Source organism: Triturus cristatus, chromosome 4_2 (genome assembly GCF_964204655.1).
Source record: "Triturus cristatus chromosome 4_2, aTriCri1.1, whole genome shotgun sequence".
NCBI lineage: Eukaryota > Metazoa > Chordata > Amphibia > Caudata > Salamandridae > Triturus > Triturus cristatus.
The window spans coordinates 804,381,902-804,404,510 of record NC_140586.1 but is presented as its reverse complement, the minus strand read 5'-3'; positions in this window follow the sequence as shown (position 1 = coordinate 804,404,510).

Below are 22,609 nucleotides of genomic sequence, written 5' to 3'. Positions count from 1 at the left end.
GCGGCCATCAGGGGCCAAAAACTGACAAATCAAAGCAATCGTTATTGTGGTAGATGCAAAGAGGCGTGCCTTTGAGAAAGGTCAAAGTTGACCGAAACGTGTCAGGACTTGCCTTGGGAAAATCAAATAAATTATCGAACTCACTGCTGGAGTGCGACTCATTTCTTTTCCCGTGTGGAGAGGGTTACAGCAATATATATATATATATATATATATATATATATTTTTTTTTTTTCTGAAAAAACGTCATGCAAAGTATTATGAGCATAATGCAATGATCATGGAATTTGCAGAATTTTGTTTAAAAAACAATATTTTTTTGTTTGCAGGAGAATTGAACCACCAACAGCAGGGGACTGCGATGGGCACGTGCTTCGCCCCCAGCTATGCGAATTTATTCGTAGGCTGGTGGGAGAAGCACGTGGCCTGGGCAGGAGAGAACGAAAAATGGCTAGAGAAAATTGCACTATGGGTCCGGTACATAGATGACCTCTTCATTATATGGAAGGGGTCACATGAGGAGGTGACTCTCTATGTGGCGGCCTTGAATAAGAATGATTGCAATTTAAAGTTCACTGAATGTATCAGTAAGACCCAGGTACCCTATTTAGACTTAACAGTCTATATTGAAGATGATAAGATTCAGACAACACTATATCGGAAACCTACAGCAGGAAACAGTACACTCCATGCAAAAAGTTTCCATCCGAGTAGTGTAATTGAAGGGGTCCCATATGGGGAACTTGTCAGAATAAGGAGGAATTGTACAGTTGACAAAGATTTTACCAAGGCAAAAGATGAAGCATTCAGTAGGCTAAGGAAAAGAGGGTACAAAGAAAGAACATTGAACAGGGCAGAGAAGAAAGGGGAACACCTGATAAGACAGGATTTGATAATGGGAGAACGTAAGTCCCGGAACACAGATAACATCAACGTAGTGAGGATGATAACCGAATATTCGGCCCAGTCATCAGAGGTTGTACAAATTTTCCGAAGAAATTGGAAAATATTAAAAACAGATGTAGTTATAGGGCCACATATCTCACAGACCCCACAGATCACGTATAGAAGAGGATCTGCCCTTAAAGACCATCTTGTAAGGAGCCACTTTCCTACGAACCCTAAGAGAAAAGATTTAATAACAGGGTTTTTCCCTTGCATGAATTGCAAGGCCTGCAAAAATGGAACTAAGGTGAAAGAATTCTCGATTCCAGGCAGAACCACAAAAAGAAAAATTAATAAATTGCAACACCGAATTTGTTGTATACTGCCTGTCCTGTCCCTGTGACTTAAAGTATGTAGGGAGTACTATTCACCCCGCCAAAAAGAGAATTTTAGAGCATATGCGTGCGATAAAGAATCATGATGTTAATTATCCGGTGGCACGCCACTTCAAGGAGTTTCACAAGTCCAATCCGAACCTTCTGAGGTTCTTCTGCCTGGATCACGTCCCAAAAGATGAGAGGGGTGGGGACAGAATTAAGAAACTCAGAAAACTCGAATCGAAGTACATATTAGAGATGCAAACCAAAAACCCCTCTGGGTTGAATAACGAGGAAGAACTCTGGGTACACATTACATAGTAATCTGAGAGCAGCAAATATTTACTATATCGGGACTACCCTAATTTCCCCTCTGTGAAAAGGTTTGGCAGGCAACAAAAGGGGTGGAACAGGGGAGACACTGATTAATATGGATATGAGTTTAGATTACAGGGGTTATTAATGATGACTATAAAGCAGCAACGACATTAACCTCTGGGTGTGCATGCCCATTCAGGGCTAAAATTCAAAAGGTGTATTTCATGAATTATTATGAATAACTAATGTATATATGTATTATAAGATGTGTAAATACACGGAACTATATATGACATTGAAGCACGTTACAAGATGTCTGCCCATCAAGAGATCTTCCAAAATGATACAATGTTTCCTTCCTCTATTTCAATGACTTAGAAAGTAGCGACCTCCTCTCTCGATGTCAATGAAACTTTATTATTTGATTTAAATGACGAAAAAAATGTAACCTTACCGACATTGACAAAGGCGTGTAGCCGAAACGCGTCTGTCGGGTGTTTTTTGTTCTGTTGCCAAATAAATTCTTATGAAGATATTCCCATGGAGTGCGCCTCATTCATGATCCGGGATAGGATCAACGACTTGGAATATATATATATATATATATATATATATATATATATATATATATATATATATATATATATATATATATATATATATATATATGAATAAACAAAGTGCCCAGAAGCTTAAGGGAGCACTCAACAGTTCGTCCACCATCCGGTGCTCGTTGTCAACCTGCCTGCAGGAAGCCATGAATTTAAAATTGCCTGACGCGTTTCAGGGTAGATGACTCCTTTTTCAAAGGCTGCTTGCTTCAAACAATGGCGCTGATGTATTCTCTTATCTGCAGATGCTCTTTTTATTGGTTACTGGCCCCCATGAGCCTTGCTGAGTGCAGTCGCATATCCGGTGCATTCTGGGACACGCAGTTCCATCTGCAAATGAACGCCAAAGTGTTACTTGTTACGAAGAGTTTGACTGTCTATAGTAGATTTCAGAATCATGCAGGTAAGTTAGCTTTACGTGACTTGCTGTGCTTATCGGTGCTGGAAAACTTCCCCTCCTCAGCCTCTCCTTATTTTAGAGATGGTGTTCCCCCCACGGCAGGACGGCCGTGCAAAAATGTGAAGAAACAAAGTGCCCAGAATATGATCTACTGGCGGTCGCCAGTAGATAGTTATAGTTAGGACCTATTTTCCATAGTAAATCCGCAACATTCAATTGGGAATATCTTTGGCGCCGATTGACGAATCCTCGCGAAATTTTCCAAACTTTTGGCCAGCTCCGCTCCGCTCCTACCCTGAAAGTTTCGTGGTGATTCATCAAGCGGGGGCTGAGAAAAAAAGGGGGTCCCAAAACGCGTTTTCCCCATGCAATTTCCCATAGGATCTGTTGTCGCAGCTACAGCCCGAACCGCTGAACGGAATGACTCCAAATTTGGCAAAGAGGTAGTCCTCAGTTCGGACTCGTGCCTTTTGCATATATGGTGTGAATCCGTTCAGTAGTTCCTGAGAAAATTAGAGTTAAAAGTACATAAATATCTATGGCCGCGGAGGATCCGCGCACCCTACACGCACCGTAAGGGCACCCTCCCCGAACTGAGCACGCACCCACCCGATCGCACGCTGAATGCTAATTGGCTGTCGAGTGTCTCTCTTCATTCGAAACTAGGAACTGTTGGCGGCCATTTTCTGCCTCGGTAGAAGCGAGGCGGAAGAACCAAGGGGAATAAGTGTGTAAAACATATAAAGGGGGCAGAGTGGAAATACTCTGACCATCTCGAGGTGCTTAGGGGGTCCCAGAAGGACCCCCTGGGGCCCCCTTTTTAAAAATAAAAAAAACGGCGAAATGCGCGCACGGTGCGCGCATCCTATCGCGTTGGGTGCACGGATCCACGGCAATGTTTTTTTAAAAAAGACAAAAAATCATTGGTTGTATGACTACTTTCTACACTGGAAGGTAGGGTATATATTTCTGTTTTTTAAAGGTATGATTCTTATTGGTTAACAAAAAGATTGGAAGGAACATTATATATGATAAGCTCATATGTTGAAAAGTCAAGCACACTTCCTGTCTTGTTTAGTAACATTGTGTGCTGAACTTGTGACCTGTGAGCTCAGTGCAGTGTTCCATGAGCTGTTTCTATGGTAACAGGCAGAAGGCAGATTGGGGGAAGGGTTGAAATGTATTTCAGTTGGAAAGGGTTGAAATGTTTAACCAATAGAAATGTGTGTTTGCTTTTGAGTTTATGTGTGAAGGATTGTGATTTGATGTTTACATGTTTATGTGTGGAAAATGAAAGGGAAACTTTTCCATTCTTTGTTTTTGCTGAGAGGTGCACAGTGCAGAGATGCTGTAAAAGAAAATATGGTGAGTGACTGATATACTTCTTAATCTACAAAAGAACTTGAAAGATGAGTTATTTATTTGTGAGGGGATGTGTGTAGACTATTTAGATTTTAATCAGACTAATGTATTTCTCCTGCTAAAGTGTAGGGAGTACTTTTTTTCTCTACAATCTTATTGACAGTGTGTGTGCATGTAGAAACCATTTTGTGATAAGCATTTGTGTTTTTCATGTGTTTGCAGACAGATAACTGTGTTGTTTTTATATTTTGGTAGAATTAGAAACCAGTCATTGTTTATGAATTTGTGAAATGAGTTATGTTATGTTTCTATACTAAAATGTAGTACTACTTCTAGATGAATAAATGTGTTTTGGTATAGTGCAAGGGATAGTGTTGTTTGTCTAGAATCACACAGTGAGTCTGTGTGCATTTGGGAACCACTATGAGAGAAGCATTTGGTAACATCGTGTATTTGCTGACAGATAACTGTTTTAACTTGTCATGTTGTGAAGGTTTAGTAGCATTAGAAGAGAGTTATGGCTTATGATTTGATTAAATGAGTCAGGCTTTGGCAGAAAAGTGCAGTCCTGAAATATGTAGATTGTGTGCAGTTCCGTTACCAGTTGCACTGTAGTGAATGAGTTTTGGTAAACTCCTAGGGATAGTGGTGCTTGTCTATTATCACAGTGTGAGTTAGTGTGTATTTGGGATCAGTGTGAGAGAAGCATTTGGTGACATTATGTATTTGCTGACAGATAACTTTTTTAAAACCTGTCATGTTGTGAAGTTTTAGTAGCATTAGAATCCAGTCATTGCTTATGCGTTGATTAAATGAGTCATGCTTTGGCACTTATGTGCTGTACTTAAATATGTAGATTGTGTTCAGTACCATTAACTCTTCTAGACTAGTGAATGAGTTTTGGTAAACTCCTAGGATAGTGTTGATTGTCTAAAATCACTCTGCGAGTCTGTGTGCATTTGGGTAAGGATTGTGAGAGAAGCATTTGATAACATTGTGTATTTGCTGACAGATAACTGTTTTAAAACTGGTCATGTTGTCAAGTTTTAGTAGCATTAGAAGCCAGTCTTTGCTTATGCTTTGATTAAATGAGTCAGGCTTTGACACAAAAGTGCAGTCCTGAAATATGAAGATTGTGTGCAGTTCCCTTACCACTTTCACAGTAGTGAATGATTTTTGGTAAACTCCTAGGTATAGTGGTTGTTGTCTAAAATCACACTGTGAGTCTGTGTGCATTTGGGAACTACTGTGAGAGAAGCATTTGGTAACATCGTGTATTTGCTGACAGATAACTATTTTAAAACCTGTCATGATGTCAAGTTTTAGTAGCATTAGAAGCCAGTCATTGCTTATGCGTTGATTAAATGAGTCAGGCATTAACACAAAAGTGCAGTCCCGAAATATGAAGATTGTGTGCAGTTCCCTTACCACTTTCACAGTAGTGAATGATTTTTGGTAAACTCCTAGGGATAGTGGTGCTAGTCTAGAATCACACTGTGAGTCTGTGTGCATTTGGGAACCACTGTGAGAGAAGTGTTTGGTAACATCGTGTATTTGCTGACAGATAACTGTTTTAAAACATGTCATGTTGTCAAGTTTTAGTAGCATTAGAAGACAGTTATGGCGTATTCTTTCATTGAATGAGTCAGGCATTGACAGTAAATTGCAGTCGTGAAATATGTAGATTGTGTGCAGTTCCCTTACCACTTGCACTGTAGGGAATGAGTTTTGGTAAACTCCTAGGGATAGTGGTGCTTGTCTAGAATCACACTGTGAGTTAGTATGTATTTGGGATCACTGTGAGAGAAGCATTTGGTAACATCATGTATTTGCTGACAGATAGCTGTTTTAAAACCTGTCATGTTGTGAAGTTCTAGTAGCATTAGAATCCAGTCCTTGCTTATGCGTTGATTAAATGAGTCATGCTTTGACACTGATGTGCTGTACTTAAATATGTAGATTGTGTGCAGTACCATTAACTCTTCCAGACTAGTGAATGTGTTTTGGTAAACTCCTAGGATAGTGTTGCTTGTGTAAAATCACACTGTGAGTCTGTGCGCATTCGGGTAAGGATTGTGAGAGAAGCATTTGGTAACATCGTGTATTTGCTGACAGATAACTGTTTTAAAACCGGTCATTTTGTCAAGTTTTAGTAGCATTAGAAGCCAGTCTTTGCTTATGCTTTGATTAAATGAGTCAGGCTTTGACATAAAAGTGCAGTCTGAAATATGAAGATTGTGTGCAGTTCCCTTAACACTTCCACAGTAGTGAATGATTTTTGGTAAACTCCTAGGTATAGTGGTTGTTGTCTAGAATCACACTGTGAGTCTGTGTGCATTTGGGAAGCACTGTGAGAGAAGCATTTGGTAACATCGTGTATTTTTTAGCAGATCTCTTTAAAACCTGTCATGTTGTCAAGTTTTAGTAGTATTAGAAAGTAGTCTTTGCTTATGCATTGATAAAATGAGTCAGGGTTTGACACTACGGTGCAGTACCATGTACTATTCTGTTCACTGTGGCAGAGCTGAAAAGTTAAAAGTTTTACCTAAGCACTGTCCTAGAAGTAGTCTTCTGAATATTTAGTCAGCTTCTAAGTTCCAAATAGATTGCTTCAAATGTCTATGCAGTGTGCATGTAGTGTTCTAACATACTATATACTTGTCTTTTACACCTTCAATTCCCTAGTCAGTATCCATACACTTCCAGGAAACACCCTGTCACTTCCTTTGCAGTCCTCTAGAGACCCATTCAACAGCATGTACTAATCCATTCACTATGCCAAAACCCAAACACTTATAAATTCACAAAGACACTCTCTTTCCAGTACTCTAATGATTCAGTCACTGCCTAAGTATTCATGCACTGAGCCAGGTCTTAGCACATGGACTTCTTCAAACCCCTATCCACTATGCATGCAGTCATCCTCTAACCACCTACACACTTGTCTTTCACACCTTCAATTCCCCAGTCAGTATCCATTCACTTCCAGCAAACACCATGTCACTCCCGTTGCACTCCTCTAGTGACCCATTCAGCATCATGTACTAATCCATTCACTGCGCCAAAACCCAACCACTTATAAATTCACCCAGGCACACTCCTTGCAGTACTCTAATCATTCAGTCAGTACCCAAGTACTGATCCAGTGACCCAGGCCTTAGTATATGGACTGCTTCAAACCCCTATCCACTATGCATGCAGTCCTCTAACCACCTACACAATTGTCTTTCACACCTTCAATTCCCTAGTCAGTATCCATACACTTCCAGGAAACACCCTGTAACTCCCTTTGCAGTCCTCTAGTGACCCATTCAGCACCATGTACTAATCCATTCACTGTGCTAGAACCCAAACACTTATAAATTCACCAAGATACTATCTTTGCAGTACTCTAATCATTCACTCAGTGCCTAAGTATTCATGCACTGAGCCAGACCTTAGCACATGGACTGCTTCAAACCCCTATGCACTATGCATGCAGTCTTCTAACCACCTAGACACTTGTCTTTCACACTTTCAATTTCCTAGTCAGTATCCATACAGTCCAGCACTTGTCACTGCCTTTGCACTCCTCTAGTGACCCATTCAGTACCAAGTACTAATCCATTCCCTGTGCGAAAAGCCTAGCACTTATAAATTCACCTAGGCACTCTCCTTGCTGTACTCCAATCATTCAGTCAGTACCCAAGTAGTCATGCAGTGAGCCAGGCCTTAGCACATGGACTGCTTTAAATGCCTATGCAGTATGGATGCAGTCCTCTAATCACCTACACAGCTGTGTTTCACACCTTCAATTCCCTAGCTAGTATTCATACTCTTCTAGCAAACACCCTGTCACTCACCCAGTGTGTCTCCTTATAGTACTGTAATCATTTAGTCAGTTAGCATGTAGAGTTTTAGGGCCTCATGTAGGTAAATAAATTTTACCGTTTCTTAAATACCGAGCCGTACCGAATCGGTAAATTAGAATCGGTAAGTTATATGTAGGTAAAAATTCGGTAACAGTTACCGATTCGGTAACATTCGGTAATCACGAATCGGAATTCACCGAATCGGTAAATACCGAGGTGGTATTTACCGAATCGGAAAATACCGAGGTGGTATTTACCGAATCGGAAAATACCGAATCGGTATGTACGGAATCGGTAAATAAAATCACATGACTTGACGAAACAGCTAATCCTGTGCAACCACAGCCCACCCAACCAGGAAGTGGCCACACCCAGGCAGGTGTACATAATTAGCCGACCCTGGAGAGGCTTGGAGTGCAGAGGAGAGGCAGGGAGCCGGTGCCTGTGCGAGCGGGAAAACGAACATCATGTCCAGCCAGAGAACACAGAGAGACGGAGGGGAAAGGAGGAGGAAGCTGAAATTTAGCCCCAAGGAACTCCAGGTGCTGGTGGAGGAGGTGGTGAAGCAGCACCAGAAGCTGTTTGGAAGGCAATCCCTGCAAGTGCCTGAGGCTGAAAAGCGCAACATATGGCTGGCCATCCAGGCCCAGGTGAATGCTGTGGGAGTGACCCACAGGGACATAGAGGTCCTAAAGAAGCGCTGGTATGACCTGAGGATTGTAGCCAAGAGGAAGATGGGCGACATCCAGAAGGAGGCCAGCCAGACTGGAGGTGGAACCAACAGGGCACCTGCCCTCACCGAACTGGAGGAGCTGGTGGGGGCCACAATCGAGCAAGAGAGCGTCGTGGGTCTTGGGGACGCCGACAGCTCTGCCAGAGCCGCCACACAACAAGGTAAGACGAAATCACAGCAATGTAGCACCCCCTATCCCTATCCCACATCCCCCATTGTGAAACGAGAATCACACTGCAGTCCACACGTGTCAGTGCAGACAGGCAATGCATTCCGGGAGATGTAGTCAGGGAAACACCAACCATGACGTAGATGTTACAGGGCAACAAGGCATGTCACGCACTCGAGGCACAAGGAGACAGAGGACATTTTGGAATGTGAAATGATTTATTGTGACGCTTTCAATGCAGCCCTTCGGGGACACTGAGCCAATGTTGTATTTCTGTCCACAGATGTGACATCATGCAGGACAGGGCATGCTGCAGGAGAGACGGCACACCGGCCACAAATATCACCTCTAGCCAGCACAAGTTCAGACCAGGGAGCAGGCCCACTGGCAGCCGCACCACCAACACAGGCAGCCTCGCCGCAGCCAGAGCCAGCATCACCTCACCCAGAGCCAGCATCACCTCACCCAGAGCCAGCATCGCCACTCATGTTTGAATCACCGGCCACATCTCCGCTTGCAGGTGTGGGAATGAGGAGGCGTCCAGCAGCCAGGCTACGAGCCTTAGACACCTCGTCAGACGACAGCATGGGCCCTGAAGAACTCACCAGGCCCCAGCAAGGGAGCCATGCCACTGTGCCCCACACCTCACAGGCAGCACAGACGGGAGCAAGAGGGCGCCGCAGGTCGCGTGTCCAGAGTCCACCAGCACCCATTGACGGCCATGGTGTCTTCTTGGGTCTCGAGGGACAAATGTTGAAACAACAGCGCCTGCAAACAAAGGCAGTCATGTCAGTCCAGAGGCACATGCGGGTGATGAAAACTACATTAGTCAACATGGACAATAACATCAGCGGCATGGCTGCGGGCATTCGGGACATGTCCCAGTCAATCCAGCAGTTGTGCAGCAAATTAGATGCTGACATCGAAGCACGGCGCCGGGAACGGCAGAGAAGGGACACTACCAACAGGGCACTCAACCGTCTGGCAACTGCGACTTCTCTACTGTGCCGGCGCTCTGTGACGATACAGGAGGGCCTAACACACTGCTGCAGCGACCTGTCTCGGGGGATGGTGCAGGTGACAAGTGCACTAGGGGTGCTATTAACTAGTCAGGCGTCGACAACTGCTGCAGGGGATGCTGCGGAGAGCATCGACACCAGCAGCAGGAGCAGCATCACACCCCCCGTCCCAGAAGGACGCAGGAGCAGCAGGCGGCTTGGGGTTGGCTCTAGTGAGGATGCACAGGCCGTGCCATCCACCACTGCAGCGCGTATGCGCAAACATTGATGTGGCCCTGCTTAGCCACTTCCCAATGGGTGACGTAACCCTGGACATACTCCTTGTATAGATGGTATATTGCCAGATTGGCTTGTTCATGTGTTCATGGCGTGGTGCCACATTAAAACTACGTCATGACTAATCACAACTGGCTGTGTCCCCTTACTTACTCAGAAATAGTTGCATGTGATCTCTGTCCGTCTCTCTCTCCCATCTATTGCAGTTGGCACTCTAGCTGCATTGCTCTCTGGCTGGCCTGACTCATCCTCGTTGTCCTCAAAATATGTTAGTTCCACATCTGTACCTTTTTTCGTGGCAAGGTTGTGCAGCATTGCACAAGTGGCAATAATCTTGCAGCAGGTGATGGGTGTGTACTGGCGTGCGCCTCCGCTCTTGTGGAGGCAGCGGAACCTGCTCTTCAGTAGTCCAAACGTGCGCTCCACCACATTGCGTGTTGTTTTGTGTGCCACGTTGTATCGTCTCTCACTCTGGGTTGCTGGGTGTAGGTAGGGAGTGAGGATGAATGACCGGCATGCATATGCACTGTCGCCTAGATGAGTAAAAGGGAAACATCAGTCACATGCCTCTTTACACTATGATTTGCAGGTTGCAAGGGGCGTCACTGTTACTCACCTAGCAGGTATCCCTCTCCAAATTCTCCGGCACTCAGTCGTGTGTAGATCCCACTATTCTGGAAGATGTACGAGTCGTGGGTGCTCCCAGGAAACTTTGCAACAATATCTGTGATGATGTTCCCTGCATCACAGATCACCTGCACATTGATGGAGTGGGTGGACTTCCTGTTCCTGTAGATGTGCTCTGTGTCAGCTGGTGGACAGATTGGGATGTGTGTACCATCAATACAGCCGATGACATGGGGGAACTGTGCCATGTGATAAAAGTCTGTTTTTGTTTTCTGCAGTGCAGCCTGTGTGTTGGGGAAGCTGATGTAGTGGTGCATTCTCTGCATCATGGCATCCAGGAACTTCCTGAGGAAACGTGACAGGCAACTCTGGGATACACCACCCACCGCAGCTATCACCACCTGATAACTGCCGGATGCTAGCAGATGTAGGCTGCAGAGCACCTGCACATGTGGGGGTATGGCGTGCGCCCTTCTTATTGGCTGGTCCAGGAGTGGGTGAAGGTCCCTGATTAAGTCCATGATGGTTTCGGGGTGTAGCCTGTACCTCTCATGTATCTCTGCATCAGTCAGCTGGAATAGTGTGATGCGCTGTCTGTAGATGCGTTCCTCCCGTCGCCAAGCCCTCAGTCCTGCTGCCTGTAGACGTAGGCGCCTTGCAATGACATACATAGCGGCCATGTTGTCCACGCTGTTGCATTTTGGGATTGCTTATATGCACTGTTGATGGTTACCACCTGCTTTCAATCCGTGTTAATTACCGACTCTTATTTACCGATTTTCTTGGATTTCTTAATTACCGAGTGCTCCTACATGTCATTTTAATTTTTACCACTTCATATTTACCACTTCATATTTACCGATTCGTTAAGTATGTATTCGGTAAATCTGATTCGGTATTTTAGAATTCGGTAAATATGATTCGGTATTTACCGCCTCATATTTACCGAAAAGTAGTTTTTGGACTCCTACATCTCACTTGTCTGAATACCGGTCGGTAACGGCATATTTACCGAAAATCGGCCGTTACCGACCGGTATTTGGCTACCTACATGAGGCCCTTAGTGAGGTAGGCTTTAGGGCTTGAACTGCTTCTAAGTAGTATGCACTCTGCATGTAGTGTTTTAACCATCGTCACACTTGTGGTTCAGGGACATAGTTTCTTAGTCAGTATTTATATAAAATGTGATTGTACAGTAATGGAATAGTATAATTTTGAAAGTTATTAATATACATTTATTTGTGATTCTTTTTTACAGATACAGAATAGGAGTGTTTCTCATCTGTTTGCACTCTTCTTGTGCAAGATTGTTCGGATGAAGGGTCCTTAGGTGCTTCATCATACTTGCCGTGCCGCATGAGTATTTTTTGCTAGGATCCCCTCGTAACAGAACTCTTTTGAAAATCTTATGCATGATCAAGGTGGCATTGGTCTTTGTTTGCCCCTTGGGAAAAGTAAAAAATTTCCTCACCACTCAAGAAAAACGTTGTGGGCGTGGTGCCTTCTGCAAAAAATTTTCCTCAGATTCGGTAAATATTTTAAAGCTGCAACATTTACAGTTTTTGTAAGTTAAACTTATAAAATGTTGTTAGCTGTATGCATTTTATATATCTGTGATTTGTTTCTTGTGGTAGTTTGTTGAGAATACCATGTTGGTTTTTTTGTAACAATCTTTCTGATTTTCCAGGTCTGTCGTCGACATCCATGGTCTCCACAGGAGTGTTCCGCCTTGTTGTTTTGTATTATTGTTGTTACATTTTGTTTATTAGTTTATCGTTCATATATATGTTAATAAAAAAATAAAGTTTGAAAATAGTTTATCGTTTACATATTTATGATTATAAAAAATAAAGTTTGAAAAAAAAATTAATAACGTTTTTGGTTGTTCTCTTAACTGCTGTGTGACTCTTTCTTTTTCTTATTACTGTTATTTGATGAAGTCCACCATGGTGTTAAATTTTGGGGCACTTATCGCTGGAATACTGGTGATATCTGCAGTTTGCACCAACTTCTGAATAGTGTGTTAGATTTATCTCAACTTTACTTCCGTTAAAGTGCTGATAATGAAATGGAGACTAGCCGTTCTCGTGCAAAAAGACACGAGGTGCACCTTTCCAATTTATTCTAAATACTAAAATCTTGTATTGAATTGCATTGAGGTATTGGCTGCACTTACAGTGTACACACAAAATCTATTAAGAAATCTCATTGTATTTATATTGATTGGGAATAGTGCGTCAGGTGCTGGATCTTGACGAGATACACTGCTCAGTTCGTATATTGTTGTGCACACGAAAAAAATAACATCACAACTTTCACACCAATTGCTATGCGAAACAAATTCCGGCGATAAGACACGTAGAACCAGGGATTTTACACCTGCTTTCTGCTGGTGTTAAGCAGGACAACTACCTGCACCATGAAAGGGAACACAGCCAAGAGCCACACCAGAACACCCACAGGTGCCATAGAGTCAATGAGCATGATACAGGGATACCCATGAGGGCCAGAAGACTCATGTCAACAACTCCAGGACCGCCAATGCCCCCCAAACCCACATCTTAGTAAGTGTGTCCCTGTGGTCATTGTCTTAGCATGATAGGCACGAGCCCTGCAACATCACAGTGTGCTGTCACCTCAGCGTTGGCAGTGAGCCTGGACGTGTAGCTACGCACGCATCCTCCTGCTTGCACAACTGGCGTGTGCTGGTCTGGGGTTCACAGGTCAGTGCAGGGGTGTGCCTATCCGGCAAGGGGAACGGGGTGTCTCGGACATGTCCGTGTACAGGAAGTGCGGTAAGTGTGTCTCTGTGTTCTGGTGTGGCCTGCTACAAGAGCCGCAGCAGTCGATGTTGTAAAGTGGCATGCACCACCTCCAAACGGCACTGTGAAGGTGTAGTTGGAATGTAGCAGGACATGCGCAAATAGGCATTACAATGGTGTGCCGTACGAGTGCACGAGATACAACAGCGCACCGTACAAAAGTGTGGGGGCTCGTGGGAGGGAGGAGCAGCCGCTTGGAAACATAACACACAGTGAACTCGACCATGTTCCACATGCTGGGCATCTCATCCATGATAACCACGGTCGCAGACATCCCACAACAACAACGACTGGCCTTTGTACACATCCTGTATGAATGCAGCGTGGTTTTCACTTCTATGCTCGTTTAGTGGTGTGATGTTGGTGGGTTGTGTGACTTGTGCTCCTTGTTGGTGTGTTTCATTTTGGCCATTGTTAGTCTATATGTGTGTTGTACTTAATTGTGCATGTGTGCCATTCTGCCCATCACCTCCCTCCCCCCACTCCCTGCTTCTTCCTCTTCCTAGTGCTGTTGTGTCTATAATTTTGTTGCTGCACACATAAATACATGTAAAGAATAAATTAGAATAGTTCCTTGATTCTTTTAGGTTTCAAAACTTCTCTATTGGTTTCTTTTTAATTTTCCATATGAACCGTTTTTTAAATATTCAACAACACATAGAAGTCAGAAGTGCAACGTATTCTATCAACACACTTTCTAGAACATTCTACAACACGTGCAGGTTAAAAGTTAATCAATTTTTTAAAACTTAGCGATATTTTTTGCAACATTTTCTTGAACATTTAACGACACGTGCAGGTTAAAAGTTCACGATTGTTCCAACAGTGCCTTCCAAATGCAAGTAGCAGATGTGGTTGAGCTGAGCAAATTTTATCCTATGATATGTACTCCACGTTGAAACTGCTTTTTCTTAACCAATCACAAAGATGCTTTTCCACAAAACTAATGTGCACCCTACTTTTAAAAAAGAATGCTTTTCATGATATCTTTAGAGATAAGTTATAGATAGGAATTAGCATTTAAAAAACCTTTGAAATTCACTGAAAAAACCATAGGTTTCAGGCACGTTATAGTTAGGAATTAGCATTTAAAAAACCTTAGAAATTCACTGAAAAAACCATAGGTTTCAGGGGCGTTATAGTTAGCTGGACATTTCCCTCGCACAAAACCCTAGAAATTCCCCTGTTATAGTTAGTTCAGCTAACTATAAATCGCGCCCCCGCAATGCACTGCTGATGACGTCACATATTACATCACTCATGACATCTCAAATGACATCACTGATGGCATCACTGATGACATCATCCATTGAGTATGGGTTTCTGAACAGTTTTAATATGTTTAATGTATATAGGGAAAGGCCTGTTGAAAAATAAGTGGGTGTACAAGTGTGTGAATGGATGATTTTCTATGTGTGTAACTGACTCTATAAGTGAGTCATTAAATGTATCTTACTGCAGACTAGTGACTAAACTGTGTGAATGTCTGTATGTGTCTGTGTATTGGTGTATAAGTGGCTGCATGGTTTTGTGAATAGCTATATGAGTGTCTATATGGGTTATTGATTGGTTGTCTGAGTATCTGTATGGGTGCCTGAGTGTTTGTGTGGGTAAGGTGTGTGTGACTCTGTGACTAGATGTGTGAGTGGGTGATTCAGTGGGTGCATGGTTTAAGAGTGCATCTGTGATGGACTGTATGGTTGGATGAGTGTATGTATGGGTGTGTTAGTGATTGAATGTATATCTCAGTTGTACATGTGTCAGTAACTACATATGTGAAACGCAGTGAATATGTGTGTAAGAGTATATAACTATCTATATGTGAGAGTGTGTGATTTTGGGAGTGGCTGTATGCGCCATAGTGCAAGGATATCTGTGTCATGTGCTGTTTGTTTTTCTGCAGGAAGACACAGAATTTGTTAGTATTTTTATGAGTAAGTGAACTTGAGTGTGTTTAACTGTATAGGTGAGTAAATTGGACTGTGATTAATTATTTGCATGACTGACTAGATGTGTCAGTACCTCAATGGATGATTGGCGGTGTGTGAGTATCTACATAGGTGTATAAATGCACAGAGTAACTGTAAGTATGAGTGACTGTACAGGTGAATGAGTGGACATGTATGTAGACCTAAAAGTCAATGAGTGGGTGTGTAGTTATTGGTATTGGAGTATTTATGGTTGTCAAAATGGCCGTTTCAAATTTTGAGTCGGTGTATCAAAGGTTATATTAGGGTGTGAGAAGATGCACTAATTTATCACATGGATGACGTCATTAATGATGTCATCAGTGATGTCATTTGAGATGTCATCAGTGATGTCATCAGTGATGTCACTGAACATGTCATGAGTGATGTAATATGTGATGTCATCAGCAGTGCATTGCGGGGCGTGAGTTATAGTTAGCTGAACTAACTATAACAGGGGAATTTCTAGGGTTTTGTACAAGGGAAATGTCCAGCTAACTATAACGCCCCTGAAACCTATGGTTTTTTCAGTGAATATATATATAAATATATATATATATATTTATATATATATATATATATATATATATATATATATATATATATATATATATATATATATATGCTTAAAAAGTTACCCCTCAAGGTGGAGGCACACTCAGGATCGCTCAGGTCCCCACCTGACAGCCTCTACATAATCTGCTGCGACGCGTTTCAAGCATTTCGCTCTTCTTCTAAGGCAGCCATGATGAAAACAAATAGCAAACAGCCACCAGCATATCCCCTTATTTATGTTTATTACTCCTTGATTATAATCATGATGAATTCTGGGGCTGGTAGTTCCCACGAATATATATATCCAGGTGGAGTGCTATGATAATTTTCAATGATAAAAACAATCAAAGTCGAGGAAACAAAGTCAAAATGGGGAATACATCAATATCACCAGGCATCTCCCGTTCCGCAGTGCCACTCGGTGCTCCGGCGGCCGCGGACCCACAATCTTCCTGTGGTGGTGCCGTCCGTGACCAAGGGTTGGCCACTAGTATGCTTAAAAAGTTACCCCTCAAGGTGGAGGCACACTCAGGATCGCTCAGGTCCCCACCTGACAGCCTCTACATAATCTGCTGCGACGCGTTTCAAGCATTTCGCTCTTCTTCTAAGGCAGCCATGATGAAAACAAATAGCAAACAGCCACCAGCATATCCCCTTATTTATGTTTATTACTCCTTGATTATAATCATGATGAATTCTGGGGCTGGTAGTTCCCACGAATATATATATCCAGGTGGAGTGCTATGATAATTTTCAATGATAAAAACAATCAAAGTCGAGGAAACAAAGTCAAAATGGGGAATACATCAATATCACCAGGCATCTCCCGTTCCGCAGTGCCACTCGGTGCTCCGGCGGCCGCGGACCCACAATCTTCCTGTGGTGGTGCCGTCCGTGACCAAGGGTTGGCCACTAGTATGCTTAAAAAGTTACCCCTCAAGGTGGAGGCACACTCAGGATCGCTCAGGTCCCCACCTGACAGCCTCTACATAATCTGCTGCGACGCGTTTCAAGCATTTCGCTCTTCTTCTAAGGCAGCCATGATGAAAACAAATAGCAAACAGCCACCAGCATATCCCCTTATTTATGTTTATTACTCCTTGATTATAATCATGATGAATTCTGGGGCTGGTAGTTCCCACGAATATATATATCCAGGTGGAGTGCTATGATAATTTTCAATGATAAAAACAATCAAAGTCGAGGAAACAAAGTCAAAATGGGGAATACATCAATATCACCAGGCATCTCCCGTTCCGCAGTGCCACTCGGTGCTCCGGCGGCCGCGGACCCACAATCTTCCTGTGGTGGTGCCGTCCGTGACCAAGGGTTGGCCACTAGTATGCTTGAAAAGTTACCCCTCAAGGTGGAGGCACACTCAGGATCGCTCAGGTCCCCACCTGACAGCCTCTACATAATCTGCTGCGACGCGTTTCAAGCATTTCGCTCTTCTTCTAAGGCAGCCATGATAAAAACAAATAGCAAACAGCCACCAGCATATCCCCTTATTTATGTTTATTACTCCTTGATTATAATCATGATGAATTCTGGGGCTGGTAGTTCCCACGAATATATATATCCAGGTGGAGTGCTATGATAATTTTCAATGATAAAAACAATCAAAGTCGAGGAAACAAAGTCAAAATGGGGAATACATCAATATCACCAGGCATCTCCCGTTCCGCAGTGCCACTCGGTGCTCCGGCGGCCGCGGACCCACAATCTTCCTGTGGTGGTGCCGTCCGTGACCAAGGGTTGGCCACTAGTATGCTTAAAAAGTTACCCCTCAAGGTGGAGGCACACTCAGGATCGCTCAGGTCCCCACCTGACAGCCTCTACATAATCTGCTGCGACGCGTTTCAAGCATTTCGCTCTTCTTCTAAGGCAGCCATGATGAAAACAAATAGCAAACAGCCACCAGCATATCCCCTTATTTATGTTTATTACTCCTTGATTATAATCATGATGAATTCTGGGGCTGGTAGTTCCCACGAATATATATATCCAGGTGGAGTGCTATGATAATTTTCAATGATAAAAACAATCAAAGTCGAGGAAACAAAGTCAAAATGGGGAATACATCAATATCACCAGGCATCTCCCGTTCCGCAGTGCCACTCGGTGCTCCGGCGGCCGCGGACCCACAGTCTTCCTGTGGTGGTGCCGTCCGTGACCAAGGGTTGGCCACTAGTATGCTTAAAAAGTTACCCCTCAAGGTGGAGGCACACTCAGGATCGCTCAGGTCCCCACCTGACAGCCTCTACATAATCTGCTGCGACGCGTTTCAAGCATTTCGCTCTTCTTCTAAGGCAGCCATGATGAAAACAAATAGCAAACAGCCACCAGCATATCCCCTTATTTATGTTTATTACTCCTTGATTATAATCATGATGAATTCTGGGGCTGGTAGTTCCCACGAATATATATATCCAGGTGGAGTGCTATGATAATTTTCAATGATAAAAACAATCAAAGTCGAGGAAACAAAGTCAAAATGGGGAATACATCAATATCACCAGGCATCTCCCGTTCCGCAGTGCCACTCGGTGCTCCGGCGGCCGCGGACCCACAATCTTCCTGTGGTGGTGCCGTCCGTGACCAAGGGTTGGCCACTAGTATGCTTAAAAAGTTACCCCTCAAGGTGGAGGCACACTCAGGATCGCTCAGGTCCCCACCTGACAGCCTCTACATAATCTGCTGCGACGCGTTTCAAGCATTTCGCTCTTCTTCTAAGGCAGCCATGATGAAAACAAATAGCAAACAGCCACCAGCATATCCCCTTATTTATGTTTATTACTCCTTGATTATAATCATGATGAATTCTGGGGCTGGTAGTTCCCACGAATATATATATCCAGGTGGAGTGCTATGATAATTTTCAATGATAAAAACAATCAAAGTCGAGGAAACAAAGTCAAAATGGGGAATACATCAATATCACCAGGCATCTCCCGTTCCGCAGTGCCACTCGGTGCTCCGGCGGCCGCGGACCCACAATCTTCCTGTGGTGGTGCCGTCCGTGACCAAGGGTTGGCCACTAGTATGCTTAAAAAGTTACCCCTCAAGGTGGAGGCACACTCAGGATCGCTCAGGTCCCCACCTGACAGCCTCTACATAATCTGCTGCGACGCGTTTCAAGCATTTCGCTCTTCTTCTAAGGCAGCCATGATGAAAACAAATAGCAAACAGCCACCAGCATATCCCCTTATTTATGTTTATTACTCCTTGATTATAATCATGATGAATTCTGGGGCTGGTAGTTCCCACGAATATATATATCCAGGTGGAGTGCTATGATAATTTTCAATGATAAAAACAATCAAAGTCGAGGAAACAAAGTCAAAATGGGGAATACATCAATATCACCAGGCATCTCCCGTTTCGCAGTGCCACTCGGTGCTCCGGCGGCCGCGGACCCACAATCTTCCTGTGGTGGTGCCGTCCGTGACCAAGGGTTGGCCACTAGTATGCTTGAAAAGTTACCCCACAAGGTGGAGGCACACTCAGGATCGCTCAGGTCCCCACCTGACAGCCTCTACATAATCTGCTGCGACGCGTTTCAAGCATTTCGCTCTTCTTCTAAGGCAGCCATGATAAAAACAAATAGCAAACAGCCACCAGCATATCCCCTTATTTATGTTTATTACTCCTTGATTATAATCATGATGAATTCTGGGGCTGGTAGTTCCCACGAATATATATATCCAGGTGGAGTGCTATGATAATTTTCAATGATAAAAACAATCAAAGTCGAGGAAACAAAGTCAAAATGGGGAATACATCAATATCACCAGGCATCTCCCGTTCCGCAGTGCCACTCGGTGCTCCGGCGGCCGCGGACCCACAATCTTCCTGTGGTGGTGCCGTCCGTGACCAAGGGTTGGCCATTAGTATGCTTAAAAATTTACCCCTCAAGGTGGAGGCACACTCAGGATCGCTCAGGTCCCCACCTGACAGCCTCTACATAATCTGCTGCGACGCGTTTCAAGCATTTCGCTCTTCTTCTAAGGCAGCCATGATGAAAACAAATAGCAAACAGCCACCAGCATATCCCCTTATTTATGTTTATTACTCCTTGATTATAATCATGATGAATTCTGGGGCTGGTAGTTCCCACGAATATATATATCCAGGTGGAGTGCTATGATAATTTTCAATGATAAAAACAATCAAAGTCGAGGAAACAAAGTCAAAATGGGGAATACATCAATATCACCAGGCATCTCCCGTTCCGCAGTGCCACTCGGTGCTCCGGCGGCCGCGGACCCACAATCTTCCTGTGGTGGTGCCGTCCGTGACCAAGGGTTGGCCACTAGTATGCTTAAAAAGTTACCCCTCAAGGTGGAGGCACACTCAGGATCGCTCAGGTCCCCACCTGACCTGTTTCCTCGACTTTGATTGTTTTTATCATTGAAAATTATCATAGCACCCCACCTGGATATATATATTCGTGGGAACTACCAGCCCCAGAATTCATCATGATTATAATCAAGGAGTAATAAACATAAATAAGGGGATATGCTGGTGGCTGTTTGCTATTTGTTTTCATCATGGCTGCCTTAGAAGAAGAGCGAAATGCTTGAAACGCGTCGCAGCAGATTATGTAGAGGCTGTCAGGTGGGGACCTGAGCGATCCTGAGTGTGCCTCCACCTTGAGGGGTAACTTTTTAAGCATACTAGTGGCCAACCCATGGTCACGGACGGCACCACCACAGGAAGATTGTGGGTCCGCGGCCGCCGGAGCACCGAGTGGCACTGCGGAACGGGAGATGCCTGGTGATATTGATGTATTCCCCATTTTGACTTTGTTTCCTCGACTTTGATTGTTTTTATCATTGAAAATTATCATAGCACCCCACCTGGATATATATATTCGTGGGAACTACCAGCCCCAGAATTCATCATGATTATAATCAAGGAGTAATAAACATAAATAAGGGGATATGCTGGTGGCTGTTTGCTATTTGTTTTCATCATGGCTGCCTTAGAAGAAGAGCAAAATGCTTGAAACGCGTCGCAGCAGATTATGTAGAGGCTGTCAGGTGGGGACCTGAGCGATCCTGAGTGTGCCTCCACCTTGAGGGGTAACTTTTTAAGCATACTAGTGGCCAACTCTTGGTCACGGACGGCACCACCACAGGAAGATTGTGGGTCCACGGCCGCCGGAGCACCGAGTGGCACTGCGGAACGGGAGATGCCTGGTGATATTGATGTATTCCCCATTTTGACTTTGTTTCCTCGACTTTGATTGTTTTTATCATTGAAAATTATCATAGCACCCCACCTGGATATATATATTCGTGGGAACTACCAGCCCCAGAATTCATCATGATTATAATCAAGGAGTAATAAACATAAATAAGGGGATATGCTGGTGGCTGTTTGCTATTTGTTTTCATCATGGCTGCCTTAGAAGAAGAGCGAAATGCTTGAAACGCGTCGCAGCAGATTATGTAGAGGCTGTCAGGTGGGGACCTGAGCGATCCTGAGTGTGCCTCCACCTTGAGGGGTAACTTTTTAAGCATACTAGTGGCCAACCCTTGGTCACGGACGGCACCACCACAGGAAGATTGTGGGTCCGCGGCCGCCGGAGCACCGAGTGGCACTGCGGAACGGGAGATGCCTGGTGATATTGATGTATTCCCCATTTTGACTTTGTTTCCTCGACTTTGATTGTTTTTATCATTGAAAATTATCATAGCACCCCACCTGGATATATATATTCGTGGGAACTACCAGCCCCAGAATTCATCATGATTATAATCAAGGAGTAATAAACATAAATAAGGGGATATGCTGGTGGCTGTTTGCTATTTGTTTTCATCATGGCTGCCTTAGAAGAAGAGCGAAATGCTTGAAACGCGTCGCAGCAGATTATGTAGAGGCTGTCAGGTGTGGACCTGAGCGATCCTGAGTGTGCCTCCACCTTGAGGGGTAACTTTTTAAGCATATATATATATATATATATATATATATATATATATATATTCGTAATTCGTCAAGTTGCAATAAAACACACTCTCAGGCTCCAAAGTAAGTACCCAGTGGGACGTTTATTTCCACGCTACGCGTTTCGGCTAAACAGCCTTGTGAACAAGGCTGTTTAGCCGAAACGCGTAGCGTGGAAATAAGCGTCCCACTGGGTACTTACTTTGGAGCCTGAGAGTGTGTTTTATTGCAACTTGACGAATTACGAATTTGAAATACCGGGTGCTCTTCCGGAGTACACACCACCCTCCACGGGTCCGTGGTCTCACAAGGAGCGTTCTTCTGGCTGGATATATATATATATATATATATATATATATATATATATATATATATATATATATATTCAATTCAATTCAATTCAAATGATCTTTATTCGGATATATTAAAAACATCCATAAAAGTACATATAAATCACAACAATCGTCCTTATAGACAGTAAGAACTGCATTTGGTGGCTATAATGTATACGATAGGGCAGACATTAGTACAAATATGCAATATGCAAATAATACAGAGGTAGTTCAGGCTTGACAAACCATGTTCCTTATTGTTCGACATCAAACAACAAAAAGTAAAAGACGAATAGCGCTAAAAGTTACATCCATAAAAATGTATATAAGTCACGAAGATCATCCAAGTAAAACAA